At 40.5% G+C, this 25,976-nt stretch overlaps 1 protein-coding gene across 6 annotated transcripts in view; it reads right to left on the minus strand.

Moving 5' to 3' along the window:
• Nucleotides 1-25,976, minus strand: part of lifra (LIF receptor subunit alpha a) — a 183,980-nt gene that overhangs the window by 103,033 nt on the left and 54,971 nt on the right. The window contains exon 1 of one of the 6 annotated variants that reach the window (XM_060834289.1): nucleotides 5,178-5,353. The exons of 4 other annotated variants lie outside the window; for them this stretch is intronic. The gene's annotated coding sequence lies outside the window, so the exon portion shown is untranslated. Of the gene's footprint in view, nucleotides 1-4,791; nucleotides 4,826-5,177; nucleotides 5,354-25,976 lie in introns of those variants that run through there. One more of the 6 variants, XM_060834328.1, reaches the window with a different exon arrangement.

Here is a 25,976-nt window from a genome sequence, read left to right on the forward strand (position 1 = left end):
TATCCAAATGGCTAGTTCTCTGTATTCCACGAGATCTAACCTTGCTAACCAGTCTCCCACAGGGAACTTCATCAAATGCCTTATTAAAGTCCATAGAGATCACATCTACCGCTCTGCCCTCAATCCTCTTTGTTACTTCTTCAAAAAACTCAATCAAGTTTGAGAGACATGACTTTCCATACACAAAACCATGTTGACTATCCCTAATCAGCCCTTGCCTTTCCAAATACATGTACCATCCTGTCCCTCAGGATTCCCTCCAACAAACTGCCCACCACCAACATCAGGCTCACTGATCTATAGTTCCCTGGCTTGTCTTCACCACCCTTATTTCATTGTTTTCTATTGAAGGCAACTCCATATTAGCAAGCCTGAGGGGGAAAAAAAATTATCACTTCCTCTTCCATCCTAAAAGAAAAATGCACGGAAACAAAATTTTAATACAGCAAGAGGCAGACATTCAGCTCTTTATGCTTGCATCAGTTCTATTTCCTAGTGCCAATCCCATGCCTCTCCCCATAACTGTGCACACCATTTCTATTCAAATATTCATCAAATGCCCTTGAATTTCCCAACTGGGCCTGCCTTCATCACATTTCCAGGCAATGCATTCCATACCCTAACAACTCTGTGTAAATAAGGTTTTATATTCACATCATCTTTGCTTCCTTCGTACGCCACTCAAAACTTCTTATTCTTCAATGGCTGCCCACCCAGTTTGGGTCTCTTTGCTTAGAATCTATGCAGTCAAGTCCCCACAGAATCTTTTATATTTAACTCTATGCATTGATATTGCTCCCAGTTCTGTTGAGGTGAAACCCTGAACAGGCTCTCCCAATCCCAATGAACAAGGAATCAGAGTTCTTCCCTCTTATCATTTCTCCAGCCATGTGTTATTATTACTCCCTGCACCACAAGTGTCAGTAATCATGAGTCACGGTCTTTGAGGTGCCGTTTTTAAATTTCCTCAAACTCATGGAACTGTTTCCCACCACAAGCTGATATTCCAATGCACTCATATCAGTTAGCTAGATTGCTAGCTTGCAATGCAAAGTGACACAATCAATGTGGGTCTTATTCCCAAACTGGCTCAGGTTACCTTGAAGGACTCTCCTTTTCAATTTCTCCCCTTGCCTGAGGGTTCCTGGCTCTCACATTAAACCAGCAGTCATCTCTCTCTAATGAGAGGCAGCCTATAGTCCCTTCCTTCAATGCTACTGGGTGACACGTGGACCTTGACTTCGGGCTGTTCTCCTGCTGCTGGTAAAACCATAAGACCACAAATAATAGGAACAGCAGTGTGCCATTTGCCTCCTTGAGCTTGCTCCACCATTCAATAGGACCATGGCTGATCTAACATTACTCATGTTTATTTTCATAAGATTTGCCCATGATCCTTAATGATCAAAAATCAATTTCAGCCTTAAATACATACAGAGTCTCTGCCCTCACAGCTCTGTGAGGACCCAAAGACTCACCCTCAGGAGAAATTCTTCCTTACCTCAGTCTTAACTGGCTCCCCTTTAGTCTGAGACTTTGCCACTGGTCATAGACTCTACTATGAGGGGAAATATTCTCCATGTTTAACCTATCAAGCCCCTTTTGAACTCAATATGCTTTCAATTACCTCTCCCTCTTCTAAACTCGTGAGTACAGTCCCAACCTGTTTATTCTTTCTTCATTCGGCAATCCCTCCACACCAGGAATCACCCGAGATCATTCTCTGAACTCCCTCCAATGAAACCATATCTGTCCTTAAATAAAGGGATCAAAATTGCTCAGTCATCCAGATTGGTCTCACCAGCATCCTGCACAGTTGCAGTAAGGTCTCTCTACTCTTAGACTCCAATCTCTTTGAAATAAAGGCCAACATTCCATTTGCCTTCCTGATTATCTGCTGTCCTTGTGTACTGACTTTGTGTTTCATGTACAAGCCCTTGTGTTGCAACTTTTGTCCATTTTTGTTCTTTTGTTCTCCCTACCAAATGAACAAGTTCACATTTTTCACATTGTATTCCATTTGCCAACATTTTGCCTACTCACTTAATCCATCAATATCTCTCAAAGCTGCTGGTATCTTTCTTGCAACTTGCCAAATTTCCAGACAAATAGATGGAAGGCTACAGTACTTTTGCTTCCTTCCTCTACATCATTAATATGTAGTGTAAACAGTTGAGGTTCCAGCACTGATCCCTGAGGAACTCCACTAGTTACAATTCACCAAGCCAAAATAGAACACCGTATCTCAACTCACTGTTTCCTGTCCATTAGCCAATTCTCTATATCCAAGCCAATCTACTATTCCAACTCCATGGGCTTTTATCTTATGACTTTACCTTTTGTGAGGTAACTTAAACACCAAGCGTCCTGGATGTCCTTTCCCAAGGCACCAGAGAGGAAACAAAATATAGGACTTACACTGAAAATTACAGAGCACAGACTGTCAAGGCCCTTCCAATGCCTTGTGTTTCACTGTTGCCCAATGCAGTTATTTTCCCCACAATGCCAGAGATCTATATCAAGTTGACAGTACCCTTACTGGTATTCAGTGCCAAAAACTGATTTGAAAGTATCATACTTTGAGAATCTGACCATTCCTGCTTCCTCATATCCTGGTTGTCAGCCAGCAATTCACTATCCTCCTGTCTTTGCACATCTACACACCTCGAAAATTCTCAGCCATAGCTCTACAATACCTGTGGAGCAGATAAACATTAAGATTTAGCTTGAGCAATTACAGTAGGGCTGGTCAATAGAAATTGATGATTTGCCACATATGGCTATGATAGCCTTGTTTCAGCCACATGCATTAATTTTGGTCAAGTACTTCATTATACCTTCACATAAGCAAATATCAGAGTATCACACAATTGTTACAGTACAAAAGGTGGCCATTTGACCCATCATGCTTGCACCATTTCTACTACTATCCAATTCTTCCTAGAATGCCTCAACCACACATTTCCTGGCACTGCATTCCAAACCATAACTATTCAGAGTGAAAAAAAAAATTCCTCACATCACCTGTTTGGACTGCACATCACTTTAAATCTATGTCTGCTCATTCTTCTTTAATGAACGGCAACAGCTTCTCTATATCTACTCTTCCAGCCCACTTAATTTTGAAAGCTTCGATCAAATAATTGCTCTTCCTTACTCACTTCAAGAACAGTTCCAACTTCCTCAGTCTCTCCTGAATTATTATTTAAATGTCTGCATATTTAAATCCATACTCCACCACAAAAACTGGGTAAAACAAAGTTTTTTTTTTAAAAATGTATTGTATACACAAATTTTCATTTCACTGATTTAACAAGCGTGAAGAAAGGTTATACGCCACATTGCATATGTAAATGTGAACATGTATGGCAAGACCACATATCCAACCACAATTTCCAAAGCTCATTTTTGACTTCAAACCAGAAATGCAATGAACTATAGACAGATTCCTAATAAGCCACATGGCTGACATATTTAATAGCACTGAACTCGATGCAGCCCTTTGCCAGCTTTGCATGTAAACTGATTATTAAAACCATTGGTAATACCATTGGCGGATAATGTGATTCACGGTAATTTGGTGGTAGAAAAACGTCAGTTAATATCTAAGAGCACTACTGGATATAAAATGAAAAAAAAGACTGGATCCATATGCATGCATGGTTATCCAGGACAAGTATGCGAGTTTCCACATGACATGTAAATTGCAGGCAATGGATCTTATCAATCTCATCTTTATACTAGAATAACTCCACTTCGCACAACTGAAATAGCTCAATTGGGAATATATTAGACTGAAGATCTAGAAGTCTCTGGTTCAATCCCAGGTTTTAGTAGTAAACTGATTCAGTTTCTCAGGTCTTGTAACAGGTGGCTGTGGCCCTAACTCGTCAGGCATGAACCCAGATTTTCAGGCTCAGTCCCAGTAGAGTGCCATAACTCTAAACAGATTAAATTAAACAACACTGACAATATAACTCCATTCTTAAATGACTACAGACATGTTTGTATACATTAGTTTCGTTCTCCTTACTGTTACTTGCATATGGCAGTTCTTATTGAACAAAGTCTGCATCTCTTCAGTATCACCCAAAGTTATCCCCCTCAACCTAATTCAAGTAGTAAAGGGTATAAGGGCATTCGGTCCATCTGATCTGTACCAGGGAGAGTCTGGTTAGTCCCAGCCCGCTCCTCCTTTCTCAGACCCCGAAAATGTTTTCTCTTTCAAGAATTTATTTTGGTTTGAATCTGTTTCAACCACCCTATCAGATAATACATCGTTAATCACTTGTTACATTCAAAGTCTTTCACCGACAGCACTGGAGCTGGTTCGTTTCCCAATTCTAACAATCAATGTATTTACTATTGCCCCTTGACTAAACTTCCGAGCATTTCTTCGCCCTTTTGCACGGAATTCCGGTTTCTACCGAAAAGCAAATTTCCAACTATTGCAGTTGTACATTTCTTAAAAGTCACTGCGTTCGAAACGTTAACTGCTTTCTCTCCACAAATGCTGCCAGATTTAGTTTCTCCAGCAACTTCCCCACCTCCCATACCACCCAAACGAAATATCTTGGGAGCACAACCTGACTAATAATATGAATGCTCGGCTTTCCGAGGTTAGAAAAGTTTCCCGATATTGCCAAGAGCCAGGAAATAACGATTACCTGTTTAACTTCACCCACTGAAATAAATCTCTTTACGAAACTGCACTTATAAAGGAGACCTCCAGCCACATTCGGGAGAGGAATTATGTTATTAAAAGAAACAAATAGTAATAAAAGTGTTTACTTTGGTTAATACGGGCACAATTGTGAACGTTGCTGTAGCACATTAGGTGCCACGGCCATGGACCTCGGAAAAACAATTTCAAGGCAAGCTATGTAGAAGTCTCATTTCTGCCATGGAACTTGAGGAGGGAAGCAATGTCGCAACAGTCCGTGAGTCAAGGCGTTACATCGGGAGAACAAATCCTGTACGAATTGCGTGCATAAAGACCAATAAAAAAAAGCAAGGACGGTGGGATTAATTGACGGACCAGCTGCTAATCACGAAACTTGTGGTTGATGAGGTGGCCCTGGGTGGAAGTTAGAGACGGCAAAACCCTCCGGAATTTAGTCCCCTTCCTATGCAGGACACAGACACATAACGAAAGCTAGATTCTCAGAAGTACAAACCGTCGCCCGTTCTGATCCCACGCATTGGTTCTTCTCAAAGTAGATTTCCAAGGTTTAAGACCAAATCGTTCGCTCGGTAATGCCGATGTGAAAGGAGTCCAGCACTAACATCGTAGCTCCTTTTGTGAGAAGTTCTGTTCAAACGGAACACTGCGAAGCCATCGGCTGGATCTTTAAACTGCCCTCCCTCACTGGCGCCCCGCCTTGGTAAACACAAGCAGATGGGAATTGGAAACAACAAATTTCACCATTTGTCCCATTCCGTTGAACCAAATCAGAACGATTTTAGCAAAACACATGCTCGTAGATTTTTTTTAAGAATAACCCGACTCTCAATTTCGTTCTTCTAAATTGCCGGTAAATTGAGGGAGCGGACATGTTCGGGGACATTGAGGAGAAAGGGATTACGTTTCAAATCCGCTCATTTACAATCATGGGCGAAAATCAAGACAGATTTTTAAACAACTAAATCTATATTTAATTTGATTCCCTACTCGATGAAGTTTTGATGTGTTGCAATAATTATACTGCTCATCATTAAGGTATTTGTAGTCCTGAACTGCTACTCCAGTTCCGTTCTGCAGAAGGCTCAATGACCCCGAAATGTTTCTCTCTCCACAGATGCTGCCAGCTCTGCTGAGTCTCTCCAGCAATCTCTCATTTTGGTTTCAGATCTTCAGGATCCACAGTTTATGTTATTCCAGAATGCCCATCTTACACGACAAGGGAACTCCAAACTGCTTCTTGTGTCCTGAGTAACTATTTCTGCAGGAAATGATTTGCTCCCTCTGCAGTTTGAGAGTATGGAGGTAGAGGGAATGGGTGACCATTGGACAGTCAAGGAGAAACAATGAATTGCTCCCACTTAACAATCATTATTCAGTACCGACGAATGGCAAGAGTGTTGATTCAGAGAGTTCATCCAGAACTAGAATCTACCAGCAAGTAATAAATTTACTAGATTCTATGTCTTTTAGCTCTATATCTTGCGATCAATGCAATTTTTTTCCATGCAGTACGTCTCTATGACAATTTTGAAAAGCCTCATTAGGTCTGCCTTAGTCTATCTTTTCAAAGAAAATAACTCTACCTTTTCCAATCTATCTTCCAGACTGAAGTTTCTTATCCCTGGATCTATTCCATTGAATCTTTTCTGCATATTTCACATGCCTCCAAGATAATTTTCTCTATCCCGTCAGAGGGAAGTTCAGCGAATCTCCTTTTTCTTGTACTGTATGTTCTTATTAATAAAGGGACCTAAGGGCTCCCTTTATTAATAAGGAAGTTGTCTGGTGTAGAGGGAAGGTCTTATGAGCAAAGGCTGAGAGACTTGGATCTGCTCTCATTGGAAAGAAGGCGGCTGAGAGGGGATTTGATAGAGACCTACAAGATAATCAGAGGATAAGATCGGGTAGACAGTGAAAGTCTTTTTTAGGATGATGATGTCAGCTTGTACGAGGGGGCATAACTACAAATTGAGGGGTGATAGATTTAAGACAGATGTCAGAGGCAGATTCTTTACCCGGTGCCCTATCTGCCAATATAGTTAACTCAGCTACATTAGGGAGATTTAAACAATCCTCGGATCAGCACATGGATGATGATGGGATAGTGTAGGGGGACAAGCTGAGAATAGTTCACAGGTCTATGCAACATTGGGGGCCGAAGGGCCTGTTCTGCACTGTATTGTTCTATGTTCTAAGACAATCCCGTCCTTTCTGTCCATCTGCCAATCATTTCAATAGTGGATCGTTGGACAATTAGTTCACAACTCAGATCCTTCTTGCAGCCATGTCTCTGTGAAACCCACAACATTGTACCTGCCGATTTCAATCTGTGCTACAAATGCACTTTACCTTGTTTCATATACTGCCTGTATTTAAGTACAACCCCCTCAGTCCTGCCACTTGGAGACAGTAGGGACCGCAGATGCTAGAAGCCAGAGTCAGTAGATGTGAAGCTGGAAAAGTACAGGTGGTCAGACAGCGTCTGAGGAGCAAGAAAGTCAACTTTTCGGGCTGGACCCCTTCATGGGACTGGGGAGAGAGGGGGGAGCCCGGAAGTAAATGGTGGGTGGGGTGGGGAGAGAAGCTGACAGACGGTTAGTAAGATAGTGATAAGTGGATGCAGGTCGGGCTTATTGTGATCAGTCAGTGGGAAGGGTCGTTTCAGGGCAGAGGGCAGGGCATAGTTGGCGGTGTTGCAGTGAGAGAGAGAAGACTCACTGAGCTCTCTTCAGAGGGAGGGGGTAAACTTCAAGGTGGACATCCTTAAGAGAGACTTCGCAATGTTGGTTTTCAGTGATTTGGAGACAGTCAGGGCTGCAGATGCTGGAAGCCAGAGTCAGTAGATGTGAAGCTGGCAAAGTACAGCAGGTAACTGCTCCCCACCCCCATCTCACAGCTGTCCCCTGGTTTGCTATGCCTGAAGTAAGGTTCCTGGGCCTTTCCATACTCTCTGTCCCATTTCGTGTTCAGGAAGCTTTAATAATCTCTGTTGAACCTTAACTTTTTTCATAATTTTCCATGAAAATGAACCAACCCACCTGACGGTTAAAGTAATAAATTAGAATGATTTGGAAATGCCATTGTTGGACTGGGGTGTACAAAGTTAAAAATCACAACACCAGGTTATAGTCCAACAGGTTTAATTGGAAGCACACAAGCTTTCGAAGCAACGTTCCATCAGATGATTCATCACCTGATGAAGGAACGTTGTTCCGAAAGCTAGTGTGCTTCCAATTAAACCTGTTGGACTATAACCTGGTGTGTGATTTTTAACTTAATAAATTAGAATGATTTTGCAAATCAAAATCAATAATTGTATTATCCTAACCTACCCACCTTTCAGTGTCTTGCACACTGCAACTGTATAAAAGTGATATACTCCAATTTGTAAAATAGGTTATTTCAATACTTTCACCTTCATAAGCTGCTATATCCGACAGGATTTGCATCAAGCCACTTACTTATCTGTCAGCATTGTCATCTTAATGGATTAATGACATAAGTAATTAGCATTTTCATGTGCATTCCTAAACCAAAATAAAGGCAGTCAATATGATTCAACAATGTCTTTAAAATGTGTGGTGAAGTGGACATAAGGCAGTAGCCCAAATCAACATTCATCGGGGACACAATCAATTTAACTCCTGTGGCTCAATACTCCGCTAAACGACAAACACTGCTCTCAATCACTAGTGCCCCTCAAGTTACCGAGAGCTTGTTTGCTGGGTTCATTCAAAGCTTCTTGCGAGAGACAGGACCTCAAATTGCCATTCAGACTAACAAAGTACCTTTATACCAGTAAAGATCAGTAGGTGCCTCCGCGGAATTGTGCACACCATTGCCTTAAAAATGCATCGATCAACACATCCCTTGAAATAAACAGGAGGTTCAGCAGCAAGGCAAGTTAAGCTTTACAACAAAACTTCATCCAGGCTCACATGAACTCTTTCCCTTACCCTCATTCAGTTCAAATGCGCAAGAACTCTCATTGACATGCACTCTGACATTAGACTCATTAAATTCAAGTGTGGAAACTAAATAGCCACTAAAATAGTGGAAAGGCAGAAAAAAAACATGAAGATAAACAGGTAAAAATAATGCATGCTGAAACCACACTGTGACATTAACAACAAATGAACTCAGAACTAAATCAAACTTCACCAATTTAAGCTCATGATTGTTTTTAAATAAACACTTTACTGCCTAACACAGCATGACTCCAACTTAACCATATTTATAACAGACCTCAAAAACACCTATTAAAAAGTTGCACTCAATCGTGAACTAATTCAAACTCTGTCAGCACAAAGAAGGAGTTACATGCAAGACCAAAGGAACAATACCAAGAATCAGTATAAGATGATCGTACACAGAGTGTACACAGTTAACTCAGCCAGATAAACGATGACTGAAATTGCCAGCTATACAGCACAATAAATTGCTTTTAGGCATTGCGGACAGGCAAGGCCAACATTTATCACCCACCCAAATTGCTCTTCCCGACCAAACAAGACCCCCTGAAGATATTTTAAGATAGACTAGAATCTAACTTTTGCTTCTCTTGTGAGGTAAGTGTAAGCCGTAGCATTCCAGATACAATTTGATTAGTCACGATTCGATGTTAAGCAAAACATACTTGATTTTTACCTCCAGTTAAAGTGCACACAAAATAAAAATGAAAGAATTAGCTTAACTGTAACTCTATCAAAATGCTTAAAATAAAGATGCATTAACATTTCTAATATAGTAATACCCCATAAACAAATTCATGTCAAAGGCAATTTCAGTAAAAGACACAGTCTCACATGCAATTCTAGCAGCAGGGAGAGAATCCTACATTGTAGCTGTAAAAAGAGAGGAAGTAGAGCATCCACATCCATCTTCAAGACCCCAGCAACTGCAGAAAGCTAAAACTAAAAATGTTATTTCTGTGAGAGTATGACCCCACCCATTCAGGCCTGTTTCAATTGTTCCAACTTAAACAATTCCTCGGGCAACTGTGTGTGGAGATTGCACATGCCTGCGTGGGTTTTCTCTGGGTGTTCCAGTTTCATCTCACAATCCAAAAGATGTGCAGGGAGGTGAACTGGTCATGCTAGATTACCCACACTGGATGTAGGTTTGCTCACTGAGCTGGAAGGTTCCTTTTCAGATGTTTCGTCACCATACTGGGTAACATCTTCAGTGAGCCTCCGAATGAAGCACTGGTGGTGGAGCCCACTTTCTATGTGATGTTCCTCAGGTTGGTGTTATCATTTCATGCGGTGACATTTCATATGGTGATGTCAATTCCTGTTCTTTTTCTCACGGGGTGGTAAATGGGATCCTAGTTAATGTCTTTGTTGATAGAGCTCTGGTTGGAATGCATTGCTTCTAGGAATTCTTGTGCACGTTTCTATTTGGCTTGTCCTCGGATGGATATGTTGTCCCAGTCAAAGTGGTGTCCTTCCTCATCCGTATGTAAGGATACTAGTAAGAGTAGGCCATGTTGTTTTGTGGCTAGTTGATGTTCATGTATCCTGGTGGCTAGTTTTCTGCCTGTTTGTCCAATATAGTGTTTGTTACAGTTCTTGCAAGGTATTTTGACATTAGTTTTGCTTATTGCCTGTATAAGGTCTTTCAAGTTCATTAGCTGCTGTTTTAGTGTGTCGGTGAGTTTATGGGCTTCCATGATGCTAAGGGGTCTGAATAGTCTGGCAGTCATTTCAGAGATGTCTTTGATGTAGGGGAGAGTGGCTAGGGTTTCTGGACAGGGTTTTGTCTGCTTGTTTGGGTTTGTTGCTGAAAAATCAGCGGACTGTGTTCATTGGGTACCAGTTCTTTTTGAATACACTCCTTCCACTCCACCCAAGAATTCCTGAAGACTGTCAAAGACACCAAGGATGAAGTAATAGTCTCCTTTGATGTAACAGCCCTGTTCACATCCATCAACATCAACCTGGCCATTGAAACACTTGACTACATTATTAGAAGAACCAATGACACATACATCAAACACCACCAATTTCATCAGCAAGGACAGTATTGTCAAGCTTATGGACCTATGTCTTACCACATACCACCTTCAACAACAAAACCTACAGACAAACCAACGTAACACCCATGGGACCGCCAATATCGTGGCAGAGGCAGTAATGCAGAGACTCGAACAAACAGCTCTGCCAACCATCCAACCCAAACTTTGGGATTGCTATGTGGATAACACCTTTGTCATCACTAAACAGACCAAATTAGGGGAAACCTTCAAGACCATAATAATACACTACTGGCATAAAATTTACTAAACAGGAGGAAAACAACAACAAACTGCCATTCCTAGATGCTGCAGTAGAGCAAACAACCAATGGGGAACTTCAAACCAGCTTCTACTGGAAAACAACAGATACGGACCAAATATTGAACTACAGAAGCAATCATCCCAACATCCACAAACAAAGCTGCATTAGAACAATATTTCAATGAGCCACCACGCACTGCAACACAGAGGAACTATGCAGAGCAGAGGACAATCACCTATTGTGTACTTAAAAAAGAACAGGTATCCAATGAACACAGCCCGCTGATTTCTCAGCAACAAACCCAAAAAAGCAGACAAAAAACGTCCAGAAACCCTAGCCACTCTCCCCGATCAAAGTCATCTTGGAAATGACTGCCAGACTACTCAGACCCCTTAGCATCATGGTAGCCCACAAACCCACCAACACACTAAAGCAGCAGCTAATGAACTTGAAAGACCCGATACAGACAACAAGCAAAACTGTCATTTACAAAACACCTTGCAAGAACTGTAACAACACTACATTGGACAAACAGGCAGAAAACTAGCCACCAGGATATATGAACATCAACTAGCCATAAAATGACATGACCCATTCTCACTAGTATCCTTACATACGGAGGAGGAGCACCATTCTGACTGGGACAACACGTCCATCTTGGGACAAGTCAAATAGAGACATGCACGAGAATTGCTCGAAGCAGTGCATTCCAACCGGAGCTCTATCAACAAGGACATTAACTTGGATCCCATTTACCACCCTGTGAGAAATACAACAGGAAATGAAATCACCATATGAAATGATGTCACCACAGGAAATGACATCACCAACCACAGGAAACTCAAACATACAACAGAAAGTGGGCTATACCACCAGTACTTCATTCAGAGGTTCACTGAAGATGTTACCTTGTATGGTGACGAAACATCTGAAAATGAGCCTTCCAGCTCAGCAATCAAACCTACAACCAGAACCAAATCTTCTCAAAACTCACTATTGCCCATAATGTTCAGGGAGGTAAGATGCACTAGTCAGGAGTAAATATAGGATAATAGGGTAGAGGAATGGGTCTGGGTGGTTTACTATTCGGAGAGGACTGCAGATGCTGGAGATCAGAGCTGAAAAATGTGTTGCTGGAAAAGCGCAGCAGGTCAGGCAGCATCCAAGGAGCAGGAGAATCGATGTTTCGGGCATAAGCCAAACCATTTCCTGAAGAAGGGCTTATACCCGAAACAGGATTCTCCTGCTCCTTGGATGCTGCCTGACCTGCTGCGCTTTTCCAGCAACACATTTTTCAGTTACATCTGTTGCACAAGACTGGGAACAAAACACACACGATAACTGACTTTGTAACTACTGATTGGCCATGGATAATTTGAAGTGTTCTGGTATAGGTCAACCCCACCTGCTCACAGGAGGAAGCCATCAAGAGAATAAAATTGGCTAATCAATTCACTTCTTATATTTTTGGTATTACCAGTCATATGTGAAGTACAGTTTCTTCAGGTCAATATGTGGCTTGGAGGAAGCTTACAGGTGACGATGTACCCACGCAAATATTCATTTGCTGCCCTTAGAGATGGCAGAGGTCACAGGTTCAGCAAAGGCTGTCTAAGATGCCTTGGCAGCATGTGTCAATGACACATGCTGCTGCTACAAGGAGTGGATGGTGTTGTTACTCTGTTGGGAAGGGTGCACTGGAAGTCAAAACCCTGTACTCTATGAGCCATATAAAACGTGTAAAACGTGTGTATGTCTGACTTAATCACCTAAATGGTCAATTTGTTTCTCTTCATTACCACTATCTAGAGCAAAAGAGACTTCCACCAATGTTCTTAAATATATTCAAATTAATGTGATATTTGATACATTCTTGAAATAACTGGCACGACTGGTTATCAACTAAGATACAATGAGAATTAAACTATATTTCCTTTAATCCTAATATAACGATATTATAGACTTAAGAACTTCAATAACTATTCATGGATTGAAAAAAAAATCAAACTGTTATAACAGAAACTGTTATATTCAAAGCAGCAATAACAGTGTCTGGAATAAACTATTAAAGACAAGGTCAAACTTATACAAAAACTGGAAGCAATAAGCCACATCTTGAAAACATGGGAGTCAAGATCACGTAGACAAAGCTACGTTGATATCTACTTGATAAACTGGATGTTTTATTACCACAAAGGACAAGGATAGCCCTACAAAAGAATTTCAGGAGTCAACTACAGGAAAACTGTGTCTTCAGCCAGTTAAGGTTAAGTGTAACAAGGAATAAAAACGTGACTTCTGTTGAGAAGGCATGATGCAGACTTGCAGTAATTTGTTTGAAAGAACTTAACATCATCTGAAGGACAAATAGCTGTATCAGAATCTTGATGAACTTCGAAGAATAATGCTGTACAAGGATCGAATCTTGAACACTTCCAGAGATAGACACTATTGGTCCATTTTGGCCAAGTTCCATCATTAATCTGGTAACAGCCAATTTGGATCGCAGACTTGTACTTGATTATTTGAGGGGTCTAATATTTGGTTGCATAACTTTGAATTGTTGTTTCAGACCAGTGAGCCTGACATCAGTGGTGGGCAAGTTATTGAAAGGGATTCTAGAGGACAGGATTTACATGTATTTGGAAAAGTAAGGATTATGGATAGTCAACAAGGCTTTGTGCATAGGAAATCATGTCTCACTAACTTGATTGAAGTTTTTGAAGAATAACTAAGACAACTGATAAAGGTAGGTGTTCAGCAAGATTTCGCATCGTAGATGGTTAGCCAGGTCAGATCACATGGAATACAGAGAGAACTAGCCACTTGGATATAAAACTGACTCAAATGGCGAGACAAGAGAATGGTGGTGGAGGGTTGTTTTCAGACTAGAGACCTGTGACCAGTGGTGTACCACTACTTTTTGTCATTGATATAAATTATTTGAATGCAAACATAGGAGGAATCATTAACAGTTTACAGATAACATCAAAATTGGTGGCGTATTGGACAGTGAAGAAAGAGTACCACAGGGACTTTGATCAGATGGGCCAATGGACTTTGGAGTGGCAGATGGAATTTAATCTCGATAAATGTGAGGTGCTGCATTTTGGAAAGGCAAATCAAGGCAGGACTTCAACACTTCCTACTAAGGGTAGTATTGGTGAACAGAAAGACCTTGGAATGCAGGTTCATAGTTGCTTGAAAATGGAGTTGCACGTAGATAGGATAGTGAAGGCAGCATTTGGAATGCTTGCCTTTATTTATTTCCAATTTATTCATTTTGTGAAACGTGGAGTTGCTGGCTGGCTAGCATTTATTGCCATCCCTAGTTGCCCTTGAAAACTAGCTGCCTTCTTGAACGACTGCAGTCCACATGCATTGGGTTAACCCACAATATCACTTGGGAGGGAATTTCAGACTTTTGACCTAGCGTCAATGAAGGAATGACTATATATTTCCAAGTGAGAAGGAGAGGAACTTGAAGATGGTGACTTTCCCACATGTCTACTGCCCTTGTCCTTTCAGTTGGAAGTAGTCGTGAGGTGCCGTCTGAGGATCTTTGGTGAATTTCTGGAGGGCATCGTGTAGTACACACTGCTGCTGTGCATCAGTGGTGTAAAGTGTGAATGTTTGTGGATATAGTGACAATCAAGTGGACAGCCTTGTCCTAGATAGTTGTCAAGCTTATTGGCTGTTAGGGTTGCACTCACCCAAGCAAGTGAGGAGAATTCCATCACACTCCTGATTTGTGCTTTGTAGATCTTGGACAGCCTTTGAAGAGTGACTCGCCACAGATTCCTAGGTTCTGACCTGCTCTTGTAGTCACTCTGTTCACATGACAGAGAGCAGTTGAGTTTCTGGTTTTTAATAACCCCCCAGGATGTTGATAGTGGAGGATTCAGTGATTTTAACACTATTGAATGCCATGGGGCAGTGGTTGGATTGTCTCTTATTCATGATGGTCATAACTTGACTTTTGTGTAGCGCAAATATTACTTGCCATTTGTCAGCCCAAGCTTGGATTTTGTCAGATCTTGTTACATTTGAATATGGACTGTTTCAGTATCTGAGGAGTCATGAACTGTGTTGGACTTTGTGCAATCATTGGTGAACATCCCTACTTCTGACTTTATGATGGGAGGGAAAGTTATTGTTGAAGCAGCTGAAGATGATTGGACACCACCCTGAGGAGCTCCTGCAGAGGTATCCTGGAGCTAAAATGAATGACTTTCACATCTTTCTATGTGCCGGATATGAATCTAACCAGTATAGAGTTTGCCCCTGATACCCATTGATTCCAGTTTTGCGTGGGGTCTTTGATGCCACACTCAGTTGAATGCAGCCTTGATGTCAAAGGCTGTCACTCTCACCTCACCTCTCAAATTCATGTTGTCCATGCTTGGACCAAGACAATAATGAGGTCTGGAGCGGAGCGGCCCTGGAAGAACCCAAACTGGGCGTCATTGAACAGCTGCTGCTTGATACCACTGTTGCTGACACCTTCCATCACTTTCCTGATGATTGAGAGTAGACTGACGGGGCAGTAATTAACTGGGTTGGAGGTTTTCTTCATTTTATGCACAGGGCACAGTTCAGCAATTTTCCACATTGTTAGGTAGATACCAACATCGTAACTGTACTGAAACAGCTTGGCTAGGAGAGCAGAAAATTCTGGACCACAAGTCTTCAGTACTAATGCAAGAATGTTGTCAGTGTCTGTAGCCTTTCCAGTATCCAGTGTCTCCAACCGTTTCTTGATCTCAATTGGAGTGAATCAAATTGGCTGAAGACTAGTATCTGTAATGCTGGGGACCACTGGAGGAAGCCACAAGGGATCATTCACTCATCACTTCTGGCTGAAAATTGCTGCTGACCGTTTATTGGTCAGTACATTGAGTACAGGAGTTGGGAAGTCATGCTGCCGCTGCACAGGATTTTGGTTAGGCCACTTTTGGAATATTGTGTGCAATTCTGGTCTCCCTCCTATAGGACAGAAGTTATGAAACTTAAAAGGGTTTCAAAAAAAATTGCTAAAATGCTGCCAGGGTTGGAGTTATAGGGAGAGGCTGAGTTTACTAGGACTGTCTTCCCTGGAGTGTTGGATACTGAGGGTCACCTTACAGAAGTTTATAAAATTAGGGATTGCATGGATAGGGTGAATAGACAAGATCTTTTCACCAAGGCAAGGGAGTCCAAAACTTAAGGATATTGGTTTCAGGTGAGAAAGAAAAGATTTAAGGAGGACTTTATGGGCAACTTTTTCACACAGAGGGTGGTGCATGTATGGAATGAGCTGCCAAACAAAGTGGTGGAGGCTGGTACAATTACAACATTTAAAAAAGGTATCTGGATGGGTTTGCAGGGATTATGGTCAAATCCTGGAAAATGGGACAAGATAAAATTTAGGATACTGAATTGGCAGTCAAACTTAGCTGAATGGCAGTGTACACTGTGAGGAGAATGATCAGACACTGCAGGGTGACTTGGACAGACACAATATAAAAGTGGATAAATGTGAGGTTGTCCACTTTGGTTGCAAAAACACAAAGGCAGATTATCTGAATGGTGGTAGTTTAGGAAAAGGTGAGGTGCAATGAAACCTGGATGTCATGTTATTGAAGGTTGGCATGCAGGTACAGCAGGCAGTGAGGAAAGCTAATGGCATGCTGGCCTTCATAATGAGAGGATTGGAGTATCAGAATAGCAATATCTTGTTGCAGTTATACAGAGCCTTGATGAGGCCACACCTTGAGTATTGTGGGCTAATTTGGGTCTCCTAATCTGAGAGGGCATTATTTCTATTGAGGGAGTCTACTCTTGATTCCTGGAATAGCAGGACTGACAAGAGTAAACACTGAATATAGGACCAGTCAATCCATTGTATTTAACAAGAATGAGGGGGTATCTCAAAGAAACATAAAAATCCTGATGAGAATCAACAGGCTAGATGCAGGAAAAATATTCCTAATATTGGGAAAGTGCAGAACTAGGGGTCATAGTCTAAGTGTAAGGGGGAAGCCATTCAGGACTGAGATAATGAAGACTTTCTTCATTCGGTGAGTTGTGAATATGTGGAACTCTCTCCCACAGGAAGCTGTTGGAGCCAGTTCATTAAATACATTCAAGAAGGAGCTGGATATGGACCTTGCTGCTAAAAGAATCAAGGGGTAAGTGGAGGGCAGGAATGGGATACTGAGATTACATGATCAGCCATTATCATACTGAATGGTGGCACAGGCTAAAGGGCTCCTGCACCTATTTTCTTGGTTTCTATGGTTGGCATGGACAAGTTGGATCGAAGAGTCTGTTTCCGTGCTGTATAGGTCAGTGACCCTGAAATTTCTTGATAAGCAGCCAAATTAAAGATAACTTGTCGTGATTTACCCACAACACCACAAAGGTCAAGACAGAGCTCTTCTGAAATATTAAGGGAGGGAAATTTGGATCTAAAACACTTGCAAATCTAGAGTCCAAACTTAGTAGGGTGGAATGGGTTGACTTCTCACAGGTGCTCAGAGTTCCTATTGAAGCTGCTGTTGGCCAGAATAATGAAAACCCTAGTTCTGGGTGAAAGATCAGCTTGACCTTGGATTGAGCTATGGGTTCAGCTTTCAGAATTTGAGGAAAGGAGAGATTCTGATTTGTCAAGCTTTCTCAGGTTCCCAGAGAAAGTACTTCACTGAGATGTCTTCAGATGATTTCCTTTTCAGGGCCATCATTTTATTCACAGAGAGAGGGTGAGTACACACAAGTACACCACTCTGCCAGCCTATCAATCCTAAACTGCCCATCAACATAATGTTACACACACAGGATTATTTAATATATGCTATCCAATCTCAATAGAGATACAGCTAATGTTGAGTTTTGCAAGCATCAGCTGATTGGGTAGAGTCAGTGTCTTATTTTTGTGATTGGCCATAGGTATATGCTGTTTGGGACAATCTATTAGCATTCAGGACATACTGCCTACAAACCCGGCATCACACTGACAAATTCTAATACCACATTATATTTGCATGATCGGTAGAACATCTTTTTCAGACCATGCAGTACACCAGAATAACTGATTGAAGAAAATACATCAAGAATTAAGATTTGATAGGTCATTATAAAGGGATCAGCTAAAATAATGAGTGTAACTCTATTTCAAACTGCAGTGAGCCAAGGCAGCAGCATGCCACATTTTACATGAGAAATTCAACACCATTCAGGATACATTAAGGATGGATAATCAATAGGGGCCTGCCAAGAATGTTCATATCCCAAGGACAAAAACAGATAGATAAGTAAAAAGCGTAGGAGGAGCACGGATTGGAATAAGGTAGGGAAATGGAATTGAAACTGCTGCTTTCATGGAAAATAACCTCCATCCTCATTCTTACATCCACAATTTTTACATGGTAATTACTGTACAATTCACTGACGGTAATTCTAATTCACTAATCTGTACATATCGTAACCATCCAGCCTTCACCATTCCTGCAGTAATCGTTGCTAGTTCTTGTCAATCACAAGTTAACCTTTTAAAAAAAATCTCCAGTCACAAAACTTGAAAACTGTCGTCAGGTCCAGGACAACAATGTCGTGTGAACAAGCATTGAACATGCGAAATAGCATTGCCAATGTCAATCATTACTCCTTCTTCATTCCTATTTCTTTGTAACTATTCAAAAAATTAGTTAAACATTACCAACAATGCCAAGTGAAGGGGACAAAACAACTTGGTCCACCCATGCAACTAAAATTACATAGTTCAAATATCAAACTGAAGCAGGTATCACAAGCTTTTGATGAGTCAGTTTACTTCTTATTTTGTAAAAAATTACATTTTTACCGTGTTTGAAGATACAAAATTCCCAAGGTTCTTCACTTTTTCCATCCCAATAAAAATAAATATCAAAAAATGAATAGCAGGAATGTCTTAAAAACCTAATCCAAGAAGCAGATATTTAGGATTGAAAGGGAAACAAGTTTGGATTAGCACAATCATTTTTCCAGATGTTTAAATAGATTTTAAGTATTTATTGGCTCAATGGTATTCTCACCTCTAAGTCAGAAAGCAATGTATTCAAATTTTACATCCTTCCTTTAAGAAACCTTATATCGCTTGGTAGGCACCCATCCACCACTTCTTCCGGCACCTTATTCCATACACACACCACCCTCTGCAGGACAAAGTTGCCCCTTAAGTCCTTTTTAAATTTTTTGCCTCTCACCCATAACCTATGAAAATTTAATGTGCATATTCATTGTGCTTGAATTAGGCAGTTAGTCATAATTGGGTAATTTGGTGGTTTAATCAAATTTTCAAGTTTATTATGACTCTGAGAATACTGCGGCTTGCTTCATTGAGTCGTGACACTGTATAACACTACAAATGGCATCCTTATTGCAGCATACTCCCCAGGTTGACACATCCATGCAATACCAAGGGAGGGCTATGCTTAAACATGTTTATCAGAATAGATATTAAATCAAGACTCTGTCTGTCCCTCAGTTGGACATGAAAGATCTCATGGCTTTCTTCCAAAAAGTAGTTTCTCTCTTTGTTTCTGGTCACCATTCAGCTTTCAAATAAAACCACTAAGAAAGAATATCTGATCATTTAACGCATTGATGTTGCTGGTTCTTACCATGTGCAAACTAGGTGTTGAATTTCTTAATATTACAAAAATGAATATTTTCTAGAAAGGACTTCATTGTGTGTGGTGGACTTTAGGCATCAGAAGCATGCAGAAGAAGCTTTATATAAATCCAAGTTCTCTCTGTATGAATAACTTTTCAACATTGCAAAGAAATGCTGTTATTTCAAGCTGTGATTCACCTTTGTCAGTCGGTAGTTAAATAAAGTATCACAAGCTTTGAGTGTGAATGTTTAGAAGCATTATGTTTGATGAAAGCAAATGGATTTGTAGTCAGGTTGGAAATCCCCACTGCCGGATGAAGTAACAAAGCTCATTTTCTGCCAAAATTTAAAATGATTAGCTAATATGGTTTTATGAGAAAGTCTATATACATATTTCCTTATGGAGAAGCATTTTTATAATTGCTTTTTGGTATTTGCCATGCTGGAAACACCAGAATAAAGCCAGAAATAGTAAACGGTATCAAAACAACACTGGAAGAGTAATCTCACGCTCTAAAGAGCCTCCACAAAGGGAGCAAGAAAAGTATTAAATGCCAGTACCCGTGAAAGAAATCAATTGTCTCGAACAAACTGCCAAGTTAAATGTGCTCCCACATCGCTTAGTTTTTCAGTGACCACGTATTTTACCAGCTATTCACAAGCAGCTTAGTGAAGTGTTGGAGACAGTTAAGTACAAGCTCTCTTACAAAAGTGCACTTCTTTGCCCAAATAGAAAGCTGGGCACTTGGCTTAGCACTGCAATCTGTCTTGCGACTGTAGCCATGCATATCCACCTATCCCATGAATGGCATCAAGGAATAAACAGCAAGCCCAAAGCTAACACAGGATCACTGAATGCAGCTGAGGATCAGGTTATTTTTCTGCCATTGGTGAAGGAAGGCTCTCTTTTACACCTCTGAATGGCAATAGACTTTTCCAAGAGTAGCACCAGTTGCAGCAAGTATAAGGGAATTGCTGACCTGAACATACCAACCACTGATAACCAATCTTCTGCAATTCCATTCCTCACCAACAGTCTTCATGCTCTTCTTCCTTCAATGGAAATTGAACCATCACCAGTGAACTTGTCATTAACTGAATAATGTTCTCTTTTACTTTCACTGACATGCATAGAATACAGTGTGTTGAGACCGGTATCTGCACAGGTCCTCTCCATGCTTGCCTTTTTATGGGACGTGTGAGAGGTTTACATTATTTGTCCATAACCAACCCCTTTCACTTTGCCACCAAACTTTCTTTGATTAATCTCCCCTGCCCTCCAGCCGACCAGATTATAAGAAGATATAGAAACAGAAATAGGCTATTCAGTCCATTCAGTCATTTCCACCGTTCACGGAGATCATGGCTGTTTATTTTGCATAATCATAATTTCCTTCATGATTAAACTTCTATCTCACAGCTGAATATACAAATGGCCTAACTTTGACAGTCTTCTGTGTCAATAAATTTCTCAGATTGACTCCCCTAAAACAAATTCATTTTCAAATGTTTTCAATCGGTTATCCCTTTATTCTGAGATTATGCAATTTTATCCTCGACTTTCACACAAGAGGAAACAAAGCAAAGCACAAGTCCCCTAACATTAGATACTTAATAAAGTCTCCTCTCAAAGGTTTTAAACGCCAATGTGTACAAGCCCAAACCTATTCCACCTCCGCTCATCTGAAAATCCCTCTATACACTGAAGCAACCTAGTGAACCTTTTCCAGTCTGTCTCCATTGTCAGTTTATCTTTACTTCATAACAGGGATCAAAACTGATCTCAGTATATCAAATGTGGTCCAATTACTGCCTTGCATAGTTTTATACTATCCTCTTTGGCATAAAGACCAACATTCCATTTGCCTTCCCTATTAGATGCTGAACTTAGGTGCTAGCTTTTTATGATTCGTGCACAAAAACCCCAAATCTCTCTGTTGCAACTTTCTGTTGTCTTACTCCACTTAAATACTATTCAGCTCCTCTATTCTTCCTGCCAAAGTTCATAACATCATAATTTCCCAAATTATATTCTGTAATGGAACAGGCCAGATCCCTCAAAACATTTCATGAAGGTAGTCCAGACTTTAACTTTGCTAGTTGTTTTAAGCAAGTATAAAGTGGACACTCCAGGAGAGAATGAGCTGGTCAAGCCACTTAGTTTTAAACAAACAGAATTTATTTACAAGATTATTGAATGAAACACAAACAATCCAAAACAGAATACTAAATAAGTTAACCTCTTGAAAAACTTAACAGATCGTCCCAAATTAATGATGATGTTCCAAATACTTGCAACAATCCCCATAAAAACCCCTTGGCACAAAGATAAAATCAAGCACAGGTTCTTACAAGTTAGAAATCAAAGACAAAGTACCAGCCTGGACCTGCTTCTTTGGGTCTGGCAGCTTTTTTCACACTACACACTAAAAACCAAATCAAACCAGAAAAAACCTGAGCTGGGAGAACTGGCACCTCCCCTTTCATTGTACAAGGGTTTTCGTTTTAAACTTGAAAGCCTAAGGAGATACATGCAGAAAATACTTCACATAGAAGGTAGTAGGTGCCTGGAACGCATTGTCAGCAGAGGTAGTAGAGGCAGGCATGGTAGATTCACTTAAGTGCATCTGGACAGATGCAGGAGTAGGTGAGGAGCAGAGGGATACAGATCCTTAGGAATTGGACGATAGGTTGAGATTTGAATCGGCACAGGCTTGGAGGGCCGAAGGTAAAAAACAAGGACTGCAGATGCTGGAAACCAGAGTCTCGATAAGACTGAAGCTGGAAAAGCACAGCAGGTCAAGCAGCATGAGGAGCAGGAAAATCAATGTTTCAGGCAAAAGCCCTTCATCAGGAATAGAGGCAGGGTACCTGTCGAGTGGAGAGATAAATGAGAGGGGGGTGGGGGTTGGGAGAAAGTAGCAAAGAGTACAATGGGGGTGAGGATGAAGGTGATAGGTTAGAGAGGAGGGTGGAGTGGATAGGTGGAAATTAAGATAGGCTGGTAGGACATGTCATGAGGGCAGTGCTCAGCTGGAAGGCTAGAGCTGGGCTGAGGTGGTGGAATGGAAATGAGGAAAGTGGTGAAATCCACATTGACGCCATGGGGTTGAAGTGTTCCGGCAAGGGCCGAAAGGCCTATTCCTGGGCTGGAAATTGTCTTTGTTCTTCTTTGTTATTTGTTCTCTGAGGCAATGTCTGTTAGCAATCATCAAATTGGCACTTCAACCCCAGACTTGTGAAAGTCTGTGTTGTTTACGACCTCTCTGAAAAAAAAGCCAAGGACAGCATAACCTCGTTAAAGGAGCAGCTTCGTCACAAATCCTCTGTCATGTTTTAGCCCACTCAACACATTTATATTCCTCTATTGACTTCATGCATAATCTGCAGGCTGAGCAACAGTGCACTCATATCCACCAACTAATCTATCAGTATATATTCTAAATAATTGTGTCCCCAACACCGAATCCTGTGGCTCTCCACAAGTTACAGACTGCTATCCTCAAAATGTGTCATTTATCAAAACTATGAGTTAGCCAATGTCAATGTTAATATATTGCCCCAAACACCATGGGCGCTTTATCTTATTAACTAACTTTATATGCAATACCTTATCAAATTACTTTTTGGAAATCCAAACATATTAATCTATGACGTCTGTTCTTTACCCTGCTTGTTACCTCCTCAAAGATTGCTAATAAATTAAGCTAAAAATGTGTTGCTGGTTAAAGCACAGCAGGTTAGGCAGCATCCAAGGAACAGGAAATTCGACGTTTCAGGCATAAGCCCTTCATCAGGAATGATTAAGCAAACATAATTTTCCTTTCATGAAGCCATGAGGACACTGATTGCATTATGCATTTCTAAATGATTTGCTAATGCAGAATTTATCATAAACTCTCACTTTTTCTCAATGACAGATAATAAGCTAGTTCACTTTTTGTTATCAGTACTTTGTCTCACTCCCTTTTTTAATAAGGGGATCACATTGATGATTTTCCAATCCTTTAAGATATTTGCAGAATCTAAGGATACTTGGAAGGTTACTACTTGTGCAACTAGTATCGTTATAGCTACCTCTTTGAAAAATCATAAGATGCATCCTATCATTCTTCAGCCCCATTAGTTTCATGAGCAATTTTACCTCTCAGGATAGCTTTGGTATCGATGTCCTTCCCATGTTGGATTCCATTATTTAGTATTTTCAGATAGCTATTAATCCTGTCCTTCACTTTGAACACTGATGCAAATATTAATTCAATTCCATTTCCAGGTTCCCCATTATTATTTTTCAGCCTCATTCTCTAGGGGGCTGGGTTCAATGTGGCCTCTTTTTTTTCCCTTTTTGGGTATTCAAAGGTTTTACTGTCCATTTTATATGCATTGCTAGTCTGTGCTCAGTTTATTTTCTCCTTTTTTCAAAGTTAACTTTTATTGGCTTTTAAAATGTTCCCAATCTTCTAGTTTCCAATTAACCCTTGCCATATTCCATATTTTTTCTTCAGATTTGACACCTCAACCCCTTCAGTTAACCTTGGTTAATTTATCCCTTTGACTCACTGAGATACAAGTTTGTTGTAAACCACAAACAAACAATTTTCTGAAATACCTGCTATTATTTCTCAACTCTTTCACCAAACTCCTTTTCCAGTCCACAATAACCAACTCAAGTCTGAACACCATTTGTTTCATTGTTATTTCTCTCACTCAAATTGAATGCTACATTCACCATTTCCAAGATGATCTTTTACTTTGACATAATTTATTAAATGCAATTCATTACACATTACTAGATTTAAAAGAGTTGAACCTTGGCAGGATCGACAAGATATTGTTCCAGGAAACTGGTCAGGATTATTATTATAAATTCTTGCTCATGGCTATTTTCACCAATCTGAGTTTCCTAACCTAGATAAAGATTAAAATCTCCCATGATTAACGTACTGCCTTTTTTACATGTCCTCATTATCTCATGATTTATTCTCTATCCTAGAGAAAACAGCTGTGAGGAGCCCTTCAAACTGCTTCCACCAGTGTCTTCTTCCTTTTGTCATAGCTTACCTCCAGCCATATCAATTGTACATCATTCAATCATAGACCATTTCTTGCTATTCCACTTGTTTTATCTTGGACTAACAAAGCTACCCACTGCTCTTCCTCTTTTGCTTTCCTTTGAAAAAGTCATGTCCCCAGTATTACTTTGTTCTTAGTGTTGATCTCCTCATTACCATGTATCCGTAATGGCTATAAAACCACACCTGGTAACCTGTATTTGTTTCATTAGTCCATTTATTTTGTTTCAAGTACCACACACATTTCAATCAAGAATCATTAATTTGGTCTTTTTTTCCATATTTCCCCTTTAACTCTACTCATTCCTGTTCTTGTACACTTGTTCACTCTGTCTCTTCCCATCACAGCCCAACTACGATTACTAAATTAGTTAAGGGGGTCCTCATCCCTACCCTCCCCCTTTCACTTGTTGACCTTTCTAAACTCTTACAACACTGATGAAAGGCTATCAAATTAAAATACCCTTTCTCTCTCAACAGGTGCTGCTGAGAGTTTTTAGAATTTTCTCATTTTGGTTCAGATTTCCATCATACATAGTATTTTGCTTTGTGATTTTTGAAAAGATGTGTAGCTCAGGATGAGGTTTAGGTTGTAAGTTTACTCACTGAGCTGGAAGGTTTGATTTCAAGTGTTTCATCACCATCAGCTAGGCAACATCATCAGTGAGCCTTAAGTGAAACGCTGGTGTTCTGTCCCATTTTCTATTTGTGTATCTTGGTATGTTAAAGGAGGGTGATATCATTTCTGGTTCTGTTTCTCAGAGGTTGGTAAATGGAGTCCAAATCCATGCACTGATAGATGGAGCTCCAGCTTGAATGCCAGACCCCAAGGAATTCCCATGCATGTCTCTGTTTAACTTGTCCTAGGATGGATGTGTTGTCCTAGTCAAAGTGGTATCCTTCTTAGTCTGTGTGTGTAAGGATACTAGTGACAGTGGGTCATATCTTTTGGTGGATAGTTGGTGTTCCTGTATCATGGTGGCTAGTTTTCTGCCTGTCTGCCTGATGTAGTGCTTGTTACAGTTCTTGCAGAGTAAATTTGTAAATTGACATAACTTTTGCTGGCTGTTAGTATAGAGTCCTTTATGTTCATCAGTAGCTGTTTCAGTGTGTTGGTAGGTTTATGGGTTACCATGATGCCAAGGGGTCGTAGTCTGGAGTGAGGAACGAAACAAAAATCATGATGGATATATGTTTGCTCGCTGAACTGGAAGGTTCGTTTTCAGACATTTTGTCACCATATCAGGTAACATCATCAGTGAGCCTCAGGTGAAGCACTGGTGTTATGTCCAACTTTCTGTTTGTGGTTT

This window comes from Hemiscyllium ocellatum, chromosome 2 (genome assembly GCF_020745735.1).
Source record: "Hemiscyllium ocellatum isolate sHemOce1 chromosome 2, sHemOce1.pat.X.cur, whole genome shotgun sequence".
Classification (NCBI taxonomy): Eukaryota; Metazoa; Chordata; class Chondrichthyes; order Orectolobiformes; family Hemiscylliidae; genus Hemiscyllium; species Hemiscyllium ocellatum.